Below are 15895 nucleotides of genomic sequence, written 5' to 3'. Positions count from 1 at the left end.
CCACTGTCACCCCCCCTGCGGGTCCGGGGTAAGAATAGGCCCGAGGTATTCCTGCCTGTCGTAAGAGGCGACTAAAAGGAGTTTCAACCATTTCGGCCTTCCATGTGGGGTTTGACCTCCATTTTTCAAAATACTACAGAAGTACGTGCCTTTTGGGGAAGGACTCCTTACGTGGTGTACCACTGGTCCTCAGTGCACTAAGACCTTGGCACTCAGAATTGTACCGGCGTTGTAACCATACCCACAATTCCTCAAATTGGGCCTAAACGCCTGATGGGTTGTACAAGTTACGCCCATAGTGCGTCCCCATCTGCACCTACGATCATGATGGACTTTCCATGGCACCAGAAATCCAGCATGGTAGCCAGCCCGTTGTGGTGGGGTCGTCATGTACCCTCTAGGTTGTAGCCCCCTGACAACACAGGGATCGTACTGCCGATACCTGAGCTGCACCCTCCCCATGTCGGCCAAGGAGTAGATGCCCGTCTCCTTGGGGCATCAGGACTCCCGGCAATGGTCATCCTGCCAGGTGGCCCTTGCTGCGGCTGGGTGGCGCCCGTGGGGAGAGCCCCTGGTCGGAGTGGGTGGTATCGGGGCGGACGTTTCACAGATGAAACGTCAACATGTATCAGGTCGCTCTGCGGCCGAATCTTTCAAAAGGAAAGGTACTATCTCTAGTTCTCCTGCCCTTTCCCCCTTGGCCACTCCCTGGGAGGAGGGACAGGCCCGCCGGCTTGGGGCGAAGTACTCCCCCCGCTATTTGGTCTGTTCTCGAACCGATGGGGGGACGTTCGCCACCTCCAAGCCCATGTTCCTTGTTCAGCACATTGAGGACGTCTTCGGGGAAATCGAGGCTCTCAGCAAGATGCGATCAGGGTCCGTTCTTATCAAGACCACCTCCGCCACACAGTCGGCGGCGCTCCAGGCGTGCGACCGCCTAGGGAACATTCCAGTATCCATTGTCCCACATCTGGCACTAAATAGGACGCAGGGGGTTATTTTTCATCGTGACCTCCTGCTACAATCTGATGAGGAGCTCAGGGCCAACCTGGAGCGCCGAGGCGTGCATTTCGTCCGGCGAGTCCAGCGTGGCCCCAAAGACCGTCGCATCGACACCGGGGCCTTTATCCTCGCCTTCGAGGGGGACGTTCTCCCGGAGAAGGTGAAGGTGATGTGCTACCGGTGTGACGTGCGACCTTACGTCCCGCCTCCTATGCGCTGTTTTAGATGTTTGCGCTTTGGGCACATGTCGTCACGGTGTGAGGCTGAGCCCCTTTGTGGCGATTGTGGACGTCCTCTTCGTGCGGAACGTACATGCACCCCACCACCTCGGTGCGTTAATTGTCCTGGCGTCCACTCGCCTAGATCCTCAGACTGCCCCGCATATCAGAAGGAGAAAAAGATACAAGAAATCAAAACTTTGGATCGGCTCTCTTATTCTGAGGCCCGGAAGAAGTACAACCGCCTCCATCCCGTGCCATTGACCACCTCGTTTGCCTCAGTTGTGTCCACTCCTTCCGCGGTATCCTCACCCCTATCCTGTCCCCCCTCCGCCTCCTCCGCCCATCAGGGGGCTCTGCCTCCGCCTCCCAAATCCCTCCCTTTCAAATCCTCCTCCCCCGTGGCCCCCACCCCCTCTGCCCCAGGGGCCACGCTTCCTCCTCCTCCTTCCCCCACGCCACCTGAGAAGCGATCCTCTTCTCAGGCGTCCATCGGGGAAACGTTCCGGACCCCAGCTTCCGAGGTCCGGCGTTCCAAAACGGACCCCGCGCGTGAGGACCTTCTTCGTGTCCAGCCCACCATCCCTGTGCCTCCTCGGCCTTCCAAGAAGGCCTCCAAGAAGAAGTCTCTATCCCCCTCTCCACCCCGGCGCGTTTCGTCTGACGCTCCATCCGTGAGTCGCTGCTCCCGGCCGTCCTCAGTTTCGCCGGGACGCTCTGCTGCCAGGCGCTCAGCTGGCCTCTCGTCGGCAAATGATGCTGCCCCTCCTACACTACCCGCAGCTGGCGACGAGTCGATGGAACAGGATCCGCCTCCCGTCGGTTGTAGCGTTGTTCCCTCGCAACCTGGCCCTACGCGGCCGTCGAGGTGACCAGCTCTTCCCCCGTCTCGTTCCCCCTCTTTTTTGACTAGCGATGGCCTTGTTACATTGGAACATAAGAGGTATTCGATCTAATCGGGAGGAATTACAACTGCTCCTCCGCCTGCACTGTCCGCTAGTTCTTGGTCTCCAGGAAACCAAGTTGCGCCCGACTGACCGTATTGCCTTTACCCACTATACCTCGGAGCGGTATGACCTCACCCCTGTGGACGGTATCCCAGCTCATGGTGGGGTCATGTTGCTCGTTCGGGACGATGTCTGTTACCATCCCATCCCATTGACCACCCCACTCCAAGCAATAGCTGTCCGTATTACTCTTTCTGCTTTCACTTTTTCAGTTTGTACCATCTACACTCCATCGTCATCCGCTGTTAGTCGGGCTGACATGATGCACCTGATTGTTCAGCTTCCTCCGCCGTTTTTATTGTTTGACGACTTCAATGCCCATCATCCCCTTTGGGGCTCTCCTGCATCCTGTCAAAGAGGCTCACTCTTGGCGGATGTCTTCAACCATCTCAATCTTGTCTGCCTCAATACCGGCGCCCCGACTTTCCTCTCGGACTCTACTCATACCTACTCCCACTTGGACCTCTCGATCTGTTCTGCCACTCTTGCCCGTCGGTTCGAGTGGTATGTCCTTTCTGACACCTATTCGAGCGACCACTTCCCCTGTGTCGTTCGTCTCCTGCACCACACCCCATCCCCACGTCCTTCGAGCTGGAACATACCGAAAGCTGACTGGGGACTGTACTCCTCCCTGGCGACCTTTCCGGACCACGATTTTCCCAGTTGTGACAGTCAGGTCGAATACCTCACGGCTGTTATCGTCAATGCTGCCGAACGTTCCATTCCTCATACTACCTCTTCACGTCGCGTTTCCATCCCCTGGTGGAACGAGGCTTGTAGGGACGCTATCCGTGCTCGACGACGTGCTTTACGCACCTTTCGCCGCCATCCTATGTTGGCGAATTGTATTGGATACAAACGACTCCGAGCGCAATGCCGTAGAGTCATCAAAGACAGCAAAAAAGCTTGTTGGGCCTCTTTCACCAGCTCCTTTAACAGATTTACTCCCTCTTCTGTCGCTGGCTGTCTGGCATTAAGGCCCACTCCTCGGTACCTGGCCTGACCTCAGGTAATGAGGTCCTTGTTGATCCTGTGGCTGTCTCCAATGCCTTCGGCCAGTTTTTCGCGGAGGTTTCAAGCTCCGCCCATTACCACCCTGCCTTCCTTCCCAGGAAAGAGGCAGAAGAGGCTCGGCGACCTTCCTTCCACTCACTGAATCTGGAAACTTATAATGCCCCCTTTACTATGCGGGAACTCGAACGTGCGCTTGCACTGTCCCGGTCCTCTGCTCCGGGGCCAGATGCCATTCACGTTCAGATGCTGGCACACCTTTCTCTAGCGGGCAAAAGCTTCCTTCTTCGTACCTACAATCGCGTCTGGACCGAAGGTCAGGTCCCCATGCGTTGGCGTGACACCGTCGTTGTTCCTATACCCAAACCCGGGAAGGATAGACACCTTCCTTCTAGTTACCGCCCCATTTCTCTCACAAGCTGTGTCTGTAAGGTGATGGAGCACATGGTTAATGCTCGGTTAGTCTGGATTCTTGAATCTCGACGGCTACTTACCAATGTCCAATGCGGCTTTCGTCGCCGCTGCTCCGCTGTTGACCACCTTGTGACCTTGTCGACATTCATCATGAACAACTTTTTGCGAAGGCGCCAAACGGTAGCCGTGTTCTTCGATTTGGAGAAGGCTTATTATACCTGTTGGGGAGGAGGCATCCTCCGCACTATGCACAGGTGGGGCCTACGCGGTCGCCTGCCCCTTTTTATTGATTCCTTTTTAACGGATCGAAAGTTTAGGGTACGTGTGGGTTCCGTATTGTCCGACGTCTTCCTCCAGGAGAACGGAGTGCCTCAGGGCTCCGTCTTGAGCGTAGCTCTTTTTGCCATCGCGATCAATCCAATTATGGATTGCATTCCACCTAATGTCTCAGGCTCTCTCTTTGTTGATGACTTCGCGATCTACTGCAGTGCCCAGAGAACATGCCTACTGGAGCGCTGCCTTCAGCGTTGTCTAGACAGCCTATACTCACGGAGCGTGGCAAATGGCTTCCGGTTCTCTGAAGAGAAGACAGTTTCTATCAACTTTTGGCGATATAAAGCGTTCCTTCCGCCCTCCTTACATCTCGGTCCCGTTGTCCTCCCATTCATGGAAACAACTAAGTTTCTAGGGCTCACACTGGACAGGAAACTTTGTTGGTCTTCGCACGTCTCTTATTTGGCTATCTGTTGTACAATTTGGCTATCTGTTGTACACGTTCCCTTAATGTCCTCAGAGTTCTTAGTGGTTCATCTTGGGGAGCAGATCGCACTGTCCTGCTTCGCTTGTATCGGTCCATAGTCCGATCGAAGCTGGATTATGGGAGCTTCGTCTACTCGTCTGCTCGGCCATCCCTCTTAGGCCGTCCCAACTCCATCCACCATCGGGGGTTACGTCTTGCGACCGGAGCCTTCTACACTAATCCTGTCGAGAGTCTTTATGCTGAAGCTGCTGAATTACCATTGACCTACCAGCGCGACATACTGCTGTGTCGGTATGCCAGCCGGCTGTTGTCAATGCCCGACCACCCCTCTTACCAGTCCTTTTTCGCCGATTTTCTCGACCGTCAGTACAGGTTGTATGTGTCTGCCCTGCTGCCCCCTGGAGTCCGCTTCCGTCGCCTGCTTCGACAATTGGATTTTGCCCTCCCTACCACCTTGGCTCCAGGCTCCGGTTCATATTTATCTCGACCTCAGCTCACTCCCGAAGGAGGGTACTCTGGCTGCAGTGTATTGCTCACGGTTTGTCGAACTTCGTGCTCGACTTGCCGGTCACACCTTTATTTACACCGATGGCTCCAAAACCGACGATGGTGTCGGCTGTGCCTTTGTCGTCGGGGCCGCCACCTTTAAATACCGGCTCCTTGACCAATGTTCCAGCTTTACGGCCGAGCTTTTTGCTCTCCATCAGGCCGTTCAGTATGCCCGCCACCACCGCCATTAATCGTATGTACTCTGCTCTGACTCACTCAGTGCTCTTCAGAGCCTTGGAGCTCCCTATCCGGTCCATCCCTTGGTGCAACGGATCCAGCAGTCCCTCCATTCTTTCGCTGATAATGGTTCTCCTGCCAGTTTTCTGTGGGTTCCCGGACATGTAGGAGTGCCTGGGAATGAGGCTGCAGATGCTGCAGCCAAGGCTGCAGTCCTCCTGCCTCGGCCAGCCTCCCATTGTGTCCCGTCATCTGACGTTCGTGGGGTTGTTTGTAAGAGGCTTGTGTCGTCGTGGTGGGATGCTTGGTCATCCCTCCAAGGAAACAAGCTCCGGGCAGTAAAACTGCTCCCAACTGCTTGGACAACCTCCTCCTGACCATCTCGGAGAGAGGAGGTCCTTCTGACCAGGTTGTGGATTGGGCATTGCCGGTTTAGCCACCGCTACCTGCTCTCCGGTGACCCAGCCCCGCAGTGCCCTTGTGGTCAAGCATTAACAGTGCGCCATGTTTTATTGTCATGTCCCCGTTTTAGTCAATCTCGTGTTGTCCTGTCCCTGCCATCTACTTTACCGGATATTTTAACTGATGACGCTCGAGCAGCTGCTTGTGTTCTGCGTTTTATAACTTTGACTGGCTTGTCCGAAGACATCTAACTTTTTTACTTATTTTATCTGCATCTTTGTCAGGACTTTCTGGTGTCCCCCCCCTCCCCTTGAGTTTTACTAGATTCCATGTGCTCTAACAACGGTAACTGGGCGCTAATGACCTCAGTAGTTGAGCGCCCTTAAACCCCACCAAAAAAAAAAAAAAAAAAAAAAAAAACCACTGTCACACACTGTGTGATTTTAATTTCTTTTGTCTGGCCTCTGTCTTAAGTCTTTCGTGTCCTGTGTCATCTGTCATCTTTTCCATTGTCGTTTTTATTCTGTGTGGGTGTTTTTAAGTTTTGGAAAAAGGGACTGATGGCCGTAGCAGTCTGGTCCCTTTAATCCCACAAACCAACCAACCAACCTGGATGGTGGATCCGCAGTGACAAGAACTGCCTTCCCCAGTATGATGAGCATCCCGCAACGGCCTTCTCAGATGGGCACTATCCTGTAGAACTAGCCTGCAAACAGATTTCCTGTTCCACATCTCAACACAGCTCCAGTCCTCCCACTATCCCCAAGAACTAACTACAAAGGAATAACCCCTTCATCACCTGATAGCATTCAGACTCGAACAACTGAATGAACCCTGTCCTCGATTATCTATTGTCCTGCCTTGAAATTGGGGACACCCTACCGGAGATACTTCCCGTCCCTTCTTCCACTGTCCGTGCGGCCTCCACTATATTCTAGTCCATCCGTATGCCACACCCAGTCCCAACCTCTTGCCAAGAAGTTTATATCCTGTGGAAGACCTGAGTGTCAACATCTGCAAGATCTGCTCAGTCCACCCACCCAGCACTTCCTGTTACAGTCCGGTCACATGCTTATCACATCCTATCGGGGGCAGGACCACCTGTGAAAGCAGCCACGTCATTTACCAGCTCTGCTGCAACCATTGCATGGCATTTTATGTTGGTATGACTACCGACCAGCTGTCCGCCAGGATGGTCAACCACCATCAGAGTGTGGCTTAGAGCAAAGTAGATCACCTTGTAGCACCACATGCAGCTGAACATAACATGCTTGGTTTCAAAGGCCCTTACAACACATTCTCTGTTCACAAAATTATCCCAACCTCACCCTATGGTAACATACTGTCCACACACCCTTCACCCATGTTTCTGCCCCCCTCTGTCCTGTCATCTCCCAGCCTCTCTGTTTGCCACCATCTGCCAATGCGCCCGCCCATCTTTCCCCACCTTCCTGCCCCACAACCTCGTGACACTGTGCCTGTTGGCAGTCTAGTCCCTGCACACTCAACCAGTCAGCACCCCCCCCCCCCTCCCCCCCCCCCCCCCCACACACACACACACACATTCGCTGCTATCCCTTCCCCTTCCCTGCCCTCTCAAAATTGCTGCTACCATCTCATATGACAGCTGCATTCTGGTCCGAGCTGCCACAGTTGGCGGTCATGCGTGTATGAAGTGTGCTTGCTTATATGAATGACTGGTGTTTGTTTCTCTTTGTTTTTCTGATGAATGCATTGGCTGAAAGCATGTGTGTAAGTGTCTTTTAACTGTGCCTGTCTCCAACTTAATGTGTTATCATGGTAAGTAGCAATAATCTTTTCCTATATTGTATCACGTTCCCATTTGAGTGATGACAGTTATCTGATACACAGAGACTATCAAATAATTTCAAGATCTGCTACAGCTTTTCTCTCAAAGTTTTTACGGATAAGCACTATTTTTAATTTATTTTTAGCTTTACATATTTTCTAATTTGTGTGCAAGGCATTACCAAGACATATATTGTCAGCATTTCTATGTATTAATAAAAGTGGTGCCCGTATTATGACACAATAAAGAAAATATATTTTCTCACAATTGTGTGTTATATATCAAAAGTATAAAGTGCTCTACAAATTTTCACTGAAACGTGGCTGTTTATAAATGGGTTCCAGCTTTGCCGGATTGGCTGATGCAATAATAAGGTTCGACTGATAAAGAAGGCGTAATGTGAGTCAATGAAAGATGCATTTGTAAGACTCGGTAAGATATCGACACTGTACTGTGATGAAAGATGCAAAAAATTCTCAGGAAAATAACTGTAATCTAAAGGTAAAGAAGGATAATACACGATACATACAAGTTTTCTGAAGTTAGATTTAGGCTTGTAAATCATATTCAGGAGAATATGTAAATCCAGATTTTAACTTAATAATGGTGAAGAGCATGCTGGATCGAAATATGATTGTCATGTGGAATTGGTGTGGAAAGATGTGGGATGTAAAAGTAATGCAAAATGACGGGTGCATTTGCAATGCACTAAGAAGTTGAAGAGGAGTGGACATCTCAAAAAATGGCAGTTGCAGAAGTTGGACAGACAAATGAAGGTACAAGGAGGGTAATTGCAGGTAAAACCCTGGGCATCAAAGAAATATCTAAATAGATCAAAGAAAGAAAGAAGTACAAAAATGCTAAAGGAAAGACAAAAATGCAGCAATATAAACCATGCAGGAATGAAATAAATACAATATGCAAGGAATCTGAGGTGAAGTGTCTAGTAAAAATGAGAAAAAATTGAAAAAGAAATGAATGACGGAAGCGTTGGTGCAGCATTTAGAAAAATCAAAACCACATTCAGTGAAATATAAGGTAAAAATATCAACATTATGAGTGCAAGATAAACTTCAATATTAAACGCAGAGGAAAGAGTAGATAGGTGGAAAGAGGACATCGAAGGCCTCTGAGATCAGATGTGGAAGACTTGTCTCGTGAAATGATAAAAGCAGAATTGGGAGTCAGTACTGAAGACATCGGAGATCTAATCTTAGAGTCAGAGTTTGGAAGACTTGTGATCAAATGAGGTGGAAGGCATGGATAACTTTCCATCCGAGTTCCAGACATCATTGGGGGATGTGGCAGCCAGATGACTGTTACGGTTGGTGTGTAGAATCAGATAAGTGTGAGGACTGTTGCCCAAGCAGCGTAACAGCTCATGCATCCAAGCCGTTGACAAGGATAATATACAGAAGAATGGAAAAGAAAATTGAGGAGCTGCTAGATAACAATCAATTTGGCTTTTGGAAATTTCAAGGCATTAGAGAAGCATTTCAATGTTGTGTTTGGTAATAGAATCGAGCCTTGAAAGAAATCGAGACACTTTTGTAGGATTTGTCAACCTAGAAGAAAAAACTTCAGTGGTGTAAAATCATGGATGATGATTGAAATTCTGAAAAAAGTAAGGGTGAGCTATAGGGAAAGTGGGTAATAAAGTAGTATGTGGAAGAACCAAGAGGAAGAAATATGAATCAAAGGCCAAGACAAAATGCTTGAATTAAAAAGGGTGCAAGTTCAGTCTCTGTATTGAAGAAGCAGTGAAAGACATGAAAGAAACGTTCAAGAATGGGATTAAACTTAAGGGTGAAAGGGTATCGATGATAAAATTCATAGATGACATAGCCATCCTCAGTGAAAGTGAAGAAGAATTGCAGGACTTGTTGGTCCGAATAACAGTCTAATGAGTAATTCTACAGTTTGAGGGTAAACTCATGAAAGATGAAAGTAATGAGGAGCCTTAGAAGTGAGAATAGCAGTGAACTTAACATCAAGACTGGTGCCCACGAAGCAGATGGAGTTATTACAGAATTCTGAAAAATAACATGACGGCTGAAGCAAGTGAGACACAAAAAGTAGACGAGGACAGGCAAAAATGTCAGATGATGAGACATGTGTTAAGACATGAGGGAATAACTCTGTGTCATTAGAGGCAGCTGTACAACGGTAAAAACTGTAGTAGAAGACAGAGATTGGAATACATCTAGCTTGTAACTGAGGACATTTGGTGAAAGTGCTCCTCTGAGATGAAGATGGAATTTGTAGTGGGTTGAATCAAACATGTTGGAAGATAAAATAATTATATTGAAAGAAAAATAATGAAATGAAAGTTTTTGTTGTAGGGAAGTTCTTGTAGACTGTAAGTACTTTAGGATGAAAGGAGACCACTCAGCAAAAAGCAGAAGCATTCAGTTGTATAGACACACACAGAAGGACGAAATCTGCTAACTTGTGGATAATAATTAGTATTTATTCTGTAATGGTACATGGAATCATCTATCTTCTGTTTTTCAGTGAGTGGTCTCCATTAATTCTAAAGAATGTAGAAGTCAAAATTTTTAGTGATCTGTATTACATTTAATTTATGTGAAGATATTCATGGCCTACACGAGTTCAGCTTTTATCTCACCCGGTTATTAGGGGAGCATCACTTCACTGTAGTTGATAGTCAACTACCTCACCCTGTGATAAACTTCTGTCATTTAATGAGCTCTTTATTAAAAAGATGCAGTCAGTGTCCATTCATATCAAATTCTTAAAATAATTCATTCCACATCAGTATTCCAGTTTTTTCCTCCCTCATGTTACAGTGAGTGGGAAGATACTGGTCGCGGAAGTACCCTGCACCATGTACTGTATGTGCCTAGTCGAATGTAGATCAGAATTGTGCATGGCAGAAAAAAACTGAACTCAGGTGTGTATTCCGTGCCTAAGAAACCACGACACTAGGCTACTACCTAACGAAAGAGTATTTTTTCGTTGACCTGTGTAGTCTGATTAGTCCCCACTATGTCAGCCATAACTACATCTGCTTCTTTACTCCGAAAGGCAACTTCTGGTGTGTGTCGGAGGGTACTTCGTGTACCTCGGTGACTTTCCCTCTTTCCTGTTCTATACACAAATTGTGGACAGAAAGGACAATTGCCAGTGAGATTCCGTGTGAGCTAGAATGTCTCTAATTTTATCTTTGTTGTTTCTTTATGAGATATTATGTAGAGAGGAAGCAAATTATGTTTGTGTGTCGTAGGAGTGTACAGGCACAGAACTAGCAGTAAACGACACAGTGATGCCAAATCTCGTTTCTTAGTGTCTGCGACTGGAATCGGTTGAGGACCTCCTTCACAAGTTCGACAGTTGGCTGGAGTTGATACAAATAAGAAACAAAGCATTGCATGGGTAATGGAGAAGATGAAATTTAAGGGGCTCCGGAACGCCCTGTACTTGCAATGTTAAAATAACGCTTATAAATTACATCTTTCCTCACAAAGTATTTGAGGTAGGAAGTTGAACTTTTTACAGATTATTTATTGGAATATGGGCTACAACTTAACACAGGGATTTTACAAAATTTTAGTTCAGTTATTAAAGATGATTTTTTTTCAATTGTAATGAAAATTCACAACATTTTTTTGCAATTTTTTATTTATATATTCAAAAATATACAGTTTTTTGGAAAAGGGCTGTGTTAAATTATGCAGAAGGTACTGTGTAACATTTACTGATAGTTTGAAACAAATATGTTTGGAAGATCCTTAGAAAACATGTAATTAGTATGAGAAAATAAAAGGTTTGGGAATCGAGCAACAAAGATTGGATTAACTTTTTAGTGCATTCCAGGTCCATAGGATGGATTATCTTCATCCTCTGCAAACTCCTCCTCCAGCTTCCTCTTGTTCCTCCTCCTGTTTACTCTTGCTTGTATTTCTAGACTCTTTACAGCCCTGTCTGCAGCCCGAAGGCGTTCCTTGTCTAAAGCAAGCATCGCTCGTACCATGTTAGACCCTATCTTCATTCCCATATTTCTAAATACCTTGCACCTTACAATGTTGCCATCATTGAAAGTCGCAACAGCGTCATACACACCAAAGTGAAGTGTTTCTATTCCAACAAATACAGTCTTGGGGATTCTCGACCATATAACACTATTTACACTTTCATTGGGGTTTTGAGTTTTTCCATGAATACACTTTTTCAACAGTTCAGGTGCTGCTAAGTCTCTGAAAAAAGGTTTTATCACCTCCATTATTGCATGAGGCAGACTATGCTTATGAGTGTACACTTCACTAGTTAGCAATCCTTTGTTATATTTACACCAACTGTCTTCTTCTTTGGGACACAAGCTATGTTGGGCATTTTCATCGGTTGAAGAAGTATGAAAAAAAGAGCCCAAACAGCCTTCTTCATTTCGTCGACACTTTGTGTATTTTGCCTAATAGCCATTCCATAATAGTTCTGTATTTTGTCAATTACACTGTCAGTTAACCTTCCCTTCCCATCCAACCCTTTACCATCACTGAGTTTTTGTTTTTTTGTACGAAACTTTCAGTCGCCGAAGTCTTGTTCCCATTCACTTCTGTACGTGTCCAATACACTCAAATTTCTGCACTACAACATTATCACCATAGGGCTTCAGTCCTTGAACATGTTTGAAACTTTTAGAATCACCGTCACCAAGGTAATTAACATATCGCACTTTACCACACGCCTCAGAACGCTGGAATATACTGGCAACACCAGCCACTTCCATTCCTCCACTACTGCCACTATAGTCAGCTTTGCAATTATTTTCATGTGTACTTTTATATTTTTGTGGACGTCTACAATACTTTGATATTACTGCTACATCTAAAACTTTCCCTGTATACATACTGGTGGCAGATACTACACCATGAAGAGATGTGTGTCCCCGTTTATGCCAGGTACCATCGAACGCTGCAGTCAAATCTCTGTTACCATTATTTTCCATTACTGCCTCTTCCACAGCGTTCTTCATAGATTCTATACAGACATCTTCTACTTTAGACCCTATTAATTTATTATAGGTCGTAAACTTGGTTGGGGGATTTGGAAGATTCATGATGCCACAGAAAATTGCACCTGCAGTAGCACTCTTACCAACTGAACGCAAGGAATAAACAAATCTAATGTTGTGTTCGTAGATTTTGCTACCATTTTCTTCAGTTGCAGTTACTGCAACACTGTTCCAAAAGGTGGTCATGTATGAACACTTACCACATTTCAGTCGTATTTCACTAGAAAGTCCTACGTGCTTTATTATGGAGAGTTCCAGACCAACTTGACTACAATGAATACATCTTACACAGTTTGAAAAAATTCCTTTGAGAACCGACATATCAAATATTTCATTGACATCCGATTCGCCCATGAAACATTCATAGTTTTCACTCATTGAACCAAGCTTCTTCTGTGAAGTATTTTCTTTCCCACTTTGACTGCTATGGGCAGGTGTACTTGAGAGGTTAGGTTCACTCACTTGGTTATCGCCTTTATTGTTTACAGTAATAACCCATACCTTTGGCTTTCCAACATTTCTCCTTTTCTTAAAAGCCTTCAGAGGATTTCTAATAACTTTACTTTTACTCATTATTATACTTCAACAAAACAGACTCTCAAGAAACAGAATTAATTACGAATATTTTCGAGATAACGACAGAGTAAATAAACATGAAACAATCGACAATCACACCAGCGACATATATTGAACCATCACAGGTTAGCCACAACACATACTTTATCTCACATCACTAAAATGTACCTGATGAACACGGACGTTAATAATACCACCATTTGACAGCAGTTTAACAGCGCCACAGTGGGTCACGCCCATGTAGAACACATTTCAAAAAAAATTAAAAAATAGTTGTAGTCTTCGGAATTGAATGAATTATATATCTATTACAAGGTAATAGTCTGCAGATTCAGAAAACGCAAAAAAGTAAAAATTTAACTTTTCATGATTTTTGAGCCTTTCCGGAGCCCCTTAAGATTCTTCACATTTACAACCTATTATGTGGAAAATTAAAGAGGCCGTACAACTCACATTTTTATGGATAATGATTAGTATTTATTCTGTAATGGTACATGGAATCATTACAAAAAAAGAAAAAGCAAAATAATATGAAGCAGAACTTTTTTCTTCTGCTACAGAACTGTTCCCAACCCATAATCCACTAACCAACAACACTGCTTAGAAAACAAATAAATGATCCAGTAGTGGAGAAGAAAATGAAATGAATCTTCACGGGTTGAGATGGTGTATGGTCTTGTTTGAGTGGCTACAAAACTGAGACAGATTTAGAAAGAGCTTGGCAGTATGAGCCCATTCATCAGTATGACGTGCACCCCATTGTGGTCTCGGTGCGTACACTGATTCGCTTGGGTTTTGTGTCTTACAGCTGTTGTAGCCTCCCCGAGACAAGCTGACCAAAAACTGTTGTAACTTGTCCTCGTTACGCACTAGGATCGAGTCGATATCTGGGGTTGTTGCCGGCCACACGAGTACCACGACGTTACACAGACAGACCGAGTGTCAGGTGCCACGTGTGGACGCGTGTGGTCCTGTCGTAGCATCACAGTACCGTCGTACGAGAGGTAACGTACGCGGATGCAAAATGTCTGTTAAGTGCTGTTGTGCCGTAAGTGATCCGCTCGGGTACAGAGAGCTGTTGCCTGAAGTCGTGTCCAATCTCTCCTCACACCATTTCCCTAGGAATAACACTGTCGTGTCTCTCTACAACAGTGGAAGAGTGGAACCTGTCCCTACATCACTGCATACTTGCTGATGACAGATATCTGGGATAGTTCACAACTACCGAACACATTGCAATATCATTCATCTGCTGTCAGTGCTAGTCAGTCGTGGCAACACTGCAAACCACTTACGTTGTGGTGTTACCTGCTGCCTGTGCACAGGACAGTAATTCTCTAGTCCGGTTGCTATTAGTCTCTGACCAGTGGTACAGGACGAGACAAAAAGTTACAGGGAGTCCGTTACTCGCTCAAAGGTGGCTGGCGCAGATCTGAACGGTCACGGTGTGCTCTGCGCACAGTATTGCGATGATCCGATATTGTGGTCAGATGTTGCCGATCGAAACCGTGAGGGCGAACGTGCCTATCCTCGCATTCGCGTGCAGTCCGGCATCGGGTCTCTGTCACCTGTGGCACCTGAATGCTCCACAAATCTGGATACTGCACGATTCGACCAGCTGGCTGAGTGGATACACGCAGTGAGGCTCCTTCCAGTATCAGTTGGCCTCTCTTAAATGAGCCCCCGTCATCTGTGTGATCACTCGACGTCTGACACTGTTCGAGCCCCTTATATACCCTGCAGGGCCCGGTAAATACACTAAATGAGAACAGTACTAACACACTTCGGTTGCCATTCTACCTGTCAGACAGAATTGTGGCTCTGGTCATCTACATATATTTACCAATTATGTGTCTGTGTAGAAAGTTACTGAAGTGTTGGCAGAAGAGCCAACACCGTGTTGCTAGAGGAGGCCGAAATGCACTCGTTTAATTACACGCAGAGTGGCGTGTGCTCTGGAACAGGTCAGAGAAATAAGACTAGCAAAACAGGAGGTAACTGGTATAATACTTAACTTTAATCCACAATTGGTGAACATCGCTCTTGTACAGATATAATATCCATTTCGATACACACTGGTAATGGCGCCTTGCTAGGTCGTAGCAAATGACGTAGCTGAAGGCTATGCTAACTATCGTCTCGGCAAATGAGAGCGTATTTGTCAGTGAACCTTTCCTAGCAAAGTCGGCTGTACAACTGGAGCGAGTGCCAGGAAGTCTCTCTAGACCTGCTGTGTGGTGGCGCTCGGTCTGCAATCACTGACAGTGGCGACACGCGGGTCCGACGTATACTAACGGACCGCGACCGATTTAAAGGCTACCACCTAGCAAGTGTGGTGTCTAGCGTTGACACCACAGTTACATTGACTCTGATGATGACTTTTGGATGCTTACATATTTATGTACATGTCATAATATTTTTATATATTTATTTTTTTGAGCTACTGGACTAACACTACTGTGCATACTACGGATTGTATGGGTAAAATCTGTGTGCTTCCCTTTATGTTTGTTTATTAGGGATATCTGAAGTGTAGAAGGTTTCCTCCTCTGCTGGGTCTATTCTCAAAACTACCTTGGTCAGTAGCCATTGTCTGCCGAGTTCCTCAGGCATCAGCAGTGTTTCCTCTCTGCAAATCAATTCCACTATTCTCTGTACCTTCAAGTCCACATTTCCTTAATCACTAACGATGGACAGTCTTGAAAATTATTTCATCTTTTAGCCACCAATCTCAGTTGCTGTCGACTACACGTAAAGCGTGTCGTGTTGCCGAGATGTCGGCGTGCTGGCACGTGGGTGAATTCTTCGTGAAGTGCTCTTTGGCCTTCCTCTGTAGTGTGGCTCCTGTGTCGTCAGACGCACCAGGTGAACTCGTTCCTCAGCACTGCTTCGGGACACGGCATCTGTAGTGCCCGGGGACCGTTACCCGCTACATCT

General features: G+C 46.4%; 1 protein-coding gene across 1 annotated transcript in view; it reads left to right on the top strand.

Moving 5' to 3' along the window:
- LOC124720202 overlaps positions 1-15895 on the top strand; it is a 114574-nt gene that overhangs the window by 4541 nt on the left and 94138 nt on the right. The window lies entirely within an intron of this gene.

Source organism: Schistocerca piceifrons, chromosome 11 (assembly GCF_021461385.2).
Source record: "Schistocerca piceifrons isolate TAMUIC-IGC-003096 chromosome 11, iqSchPice1.1, whole genome shotgun sequence".
Taxonomy (NCBI): Eukaryota; Metazoa; Arthropoda; class Insecta; order Orthoptera; family Acrididae; genus Schistocerca; species Schistocerca piceifrons.
The sequence above is the reverse complement of the archived record's forward strand: the minus strand, read 5'-3'. Positions and strand labels throughout refer to the sequence as shown.